Below are 4,426 nucleotides of genomic sequence, written 5' to 3'. Positions count from 1 at the left end.
TATATATATACTTGGAAAGGGATTCATGGCATTCAATTAAGTAATAATATATATATGTATACATACATATATATATGTGTGTGTGTGTGCATCTGTGGGTACAGGACATCACCAACTGTAAACAACATGAAATACGAAAATAAATGAGTTGAATACACAAATAGCAAGAGAAACAATGGGAAACAAGACAAGTAATACAAAGAACGACCTATCGTCAGTTGTCGGCTGTCTATCTTCTCCCCATTTCGAGCAATCAACAACAATATGAGTTTTCGAAGACAGTTGCTCACATAAATACCAAAATAAAATTTTGGATTTATGGATGGTCAAAGTTGGGATCAAAAGCAGGACAGTAGAGACTTACAGGGAAACCGAATGAAAACAAACATGGAGGGTCATTAGACCTGACTGAGGAGAAAATAGTGAGCACTGAGAGAAATATTTTCTTTGAAAAGAGAAAACATGGAAGAGAGAGATAGGAGACATCCAGTCCTTAGAACGTCCATGCAGGAAAGAAAGATGGACGATGGTAACGTGTGAGTAACAAGAGAGAAAACGGTGAAAGGGAGAAAAGGGGAATTAGAGAGGATGGGGAGAAAACAGTATAGAGTAGAGTCGCATAAAAAAGGTTAAGGTAAACTTACTTGGAAATAGATGCATGGCGTTCAAGAACAATCCCTTCATCATTTGTCCCTGTTTTATCTATTCCGCGTTTCGAACGTTGGGACAAGATGCGACTTCATTAAAACAGTTGTTCCTGCAAAGCAAATAAAATAAAATGTGGGATTTGCGAAGGGTTAAAGTGGTAACAAAAACAGGACAGTAAGAACAAAACAGTAAAAAGAAACGGTAAGGGCTGTTAAGCCATAACGATGTGAAGTGATGAACACTGGAGAAACAAACTTCTTTCTGTTTTTCTTTTCCACCCTTTCTCTAATTCTTTTCCCCTTCACCATTTTCTTTCTCACCCTCACTCTTCCTCTTTGACTATCTCTCTCTTTGCTCACACGTGACCAGCGGCTATCTTTCTGTCTTCCCCTTGCCTTACAAAAGACAAGACACTTTTGTCTGTCTCCTGTCAAAGCTCGTATCATTTTTTGTGTGCTGGTGTTTTTTGAAGATTGTTTTGTGCTGCTTTGCAGCAGTTTTTGGTTGTACTTCTCTCTATTTTAGGGAGAGATGGCTATGGCAATGAAAAGAATGTTCTATTCGGACCTTAGTGGTTCCGAATTATCTTCGAAGTAGGAGGAGCTTATAATGGCAGTGGACAGAATGGATAAGCATTTGGGAAGAAAAAGCTTTGCTGAAGTGACGGACGGAAAAAAAAGCAAGTGGACTTAACAAATATAGAAAAGTATGGAAGAGTGGCTCACAGAGTAGGGGGTGATGTTAAGTTGTCACCACCACAAAAGATATTGGAAGAAATTAACAAAAAAAAAACATAGTTTACAAGGTATATTCTGGGAAAGAAAAGAAAATAGTACATGTAGAGGCTGAAGAAATAGAAAAGGCATTATGCACAATATGGCAAGATATAACATACCTGGCGAGAGGCAGCAAATATGGAACTATTGTGGTCCATTTTAAGACAGAAACAAAAGCAAAGGAACATGCCAAAAACTACAGTGAAATCAGAAAAAGTAGTCCTTCTACCCACTCATCTTGGAAGAAGAACTTCCAAGATTAGGGTAGAAGGAATTGCGCCTGACATAGATGTGGCTTAGGTTGCAGTGGCTGTTCTTCTAGAACGTAAGGAAGAAATAGCCATCCTCTAAGCCACAGTAAATTCGAAATGGAAAGGCAAAACAATGGACCTGATTATACAGGCTACAGTGGAAACATTGGAAAGTTTGGTGGAGACAGTAACAATCGGGGAAATGATTTTGAGAGTGTGGGTAGAGGGCAGAATCCCTCGTTTTAAATGTGGCCAAACATTCCACATTAGAGCACACTGCCCTCTACAGAAGCAAGGAGATCAGGAGAAAGATGGAAAGGAGCAGAAGGTACAATAGTAAGAAAAGAAAAATGAAGAGTGGACAGTAGCAGAAGGAAGAAAAAGGAAACAGTGTGAAGTGGAACCCCAAACCATACCCACCCCACCCATTCCCTCTCAGACCCCCCACACACACACAGACACCAAACCTACCCATTCCCCTTCTACACAGAGCAAAAGGAAAAAAGAAAAACAGACATACCAGAATGCACAAACTTCCCTTCCCAGTGATAATTGTTACATATGTATGATGACGAAGGATATAGATAAGGAATTACTTAGCAAGATAACACAATGGAAAACTGCTAAATTTATTAGTGTAGAAGGTTGTACAAACATAATTGGATGGTACGCATGTGTGATGGTGACAATGTAAAAAGGAAAAAATTATGAAATTTAAGAAAGAACAGAAGTATTGGAAGGTTAGTGCTGACCTAAAAACAATACCGGACAATGTGAGATACGAGGTGCTAATGGAGGAATATAGCATAGACATTCTCAAAGACTCACAGTACAAAAGATAAAAGGAAGTAAGTGATGCTGCTTGAGGTGGGGCATGCAGCACATTTCCATTATTCATTTTCATATTATTATTCATGTTATACGGTTAATTTTTATTTTTCAGTTTTATTTATTTTTCGTCTTCGAAAATGTGTCCCCACATGTAATTGTATTGTAATTACATGTGTCCCCACATGTAATTGTATTGTCCTCTCTGTGATGGCCCCCTTCTGGGCAATAAAGGAACACTGCTGTCAAAGCTCGTTTCTTCAGTGTTCACCACTTCACCTCGTTATGGTTTAACAGCCCTTACCGTTTGTTATTACTGTTTTGTTCTTACTGTCCTGTTTTTGTTACCACTTTAACTCTCCGCAAACTCCAAATTTATTTAATTTGCTTTGCAGGAACGACTGTTTTAACGAAGTCACGTCTTGTCCCAACGTTCGAAACGCGGAAAAGATAAAACATGGGACAACTAATGAAGGGATTGTTCTTTATGTTGCCTGTCTCGTTTCTCTATTTGTTTCTTTCGTTGTTCGAAAAAAGTTCGTTTTCCATGTTTTGGTTTTTTATGTTCTCGTTTTTCATTTTGTTCACTTTTTTTGACATCCTGTACCCATATATGCATGTATATATACATACATATGTAGGTATGTACATATATGTATAAAAGCATATATATATATTATTTATATTATTATTATTATTATTATTATTATTATTATTATTATTATCATGATATATATATATACATATACATATATATATATGGGTACAGGACGTCACCAACAGTAGACAACATGAATACGAAAATAAATGAGTTAAATACACAAATAAATAGACAAAAGATGGAAAACAAGACAAGTAATACAAGGAACACAAAGACTGGTTGGACAAAGGTAGTTACACAGGAGAGCTAGGAAGAAGGGGAGATAATAAAGTACTGGTGATCCAAAAACAAAGGTGTGTGCGTGTGTGTGTATGTAAGAGTAAGTGTGTTTGTGTGGATAGGGGCTGGTGACTTTGACGTGTGGATGTGTGCATCTAATGTGTGGGGGATGGGAAGTGGTCAGTGCTAGTGTGTGGTGTGGCAGTGTTGGGGTGGGAATGTGAGGGTGGGGCATGTGTTTGTGGTGAGGATGTGGAGGTAGGGGATATCCACGAAGGATGAAGTAGCAAGCCATGAGTTGAGACTGAGTCTCAAAGTCATGGTCATCACTGCAGAGCCTGCGCAGATGTATGAATTGGGAGTAGGGGATGGAGAGCTTGGTGTGGGTAGGGTGGGAGGAGGACAAGTTGAGGTATGCATGTGAGTTGCTGTGTTTGTAGTGGATGGAGGTAGTGAGAGCGGAGTTGTGTATGTTGACTGAAAAGTTGAGACAGACAATGGAAGTGTTGGAAAATGGCGCAGGAGAATTCAAAGGCAGGATGGAAGAATTGGATAAAAGAGAGGAAGGAGTCTAGTTGTTCACAGGAGAGCGAGGTCACGCCAATACAGTCATCAATATAATGACTGTATACTTTGGGAGTGGGACCAGTAAATCTTGAAAATATTTGGGCCTTACGTAGCCAGCAAACAGGTTCATATAGTTGGGGCCCATTCTCATTACCATAGCCACTCCCGAAAGCTGTTGGTAAAACCCCCCACGAACGGGAAGCAGTTGACGGAGAGAAGAAGTTCGGACAAACAATTAAGTATGGACATGTCAGGTTGGGGTTTGGTCGGAGGTTCTAAGTGTGTGAGGGCAATATGTATATGTGTATATACATATATATATATTGCCCTCAAACACTATATATATACATATATATATGTATATATATGTGTGTGTGTATGTATATATATATATGTATATATGCATACCTATGTATATATGTATCTATATATGTGTGTAAATATATATGTATCTGTATATATATATATATATATAT

This window comes from Octopus bimaculoides, chromosome 3 (assembly GCF_001194135.2).
Source record: "Octopus bimaculoides isolate UCB-OBI-ISO-001 chromosome 3, ASM119413v2, whole genome shotgun sequence".
NCBI lineage: Eukaryota > Metazoa > Mollusca > Cephalopoda > Octopoda > Octopodidae > Octopus > Octopus bimaculoides.
Note: the sequence above shows the minus strand (reverse complement) of the source record.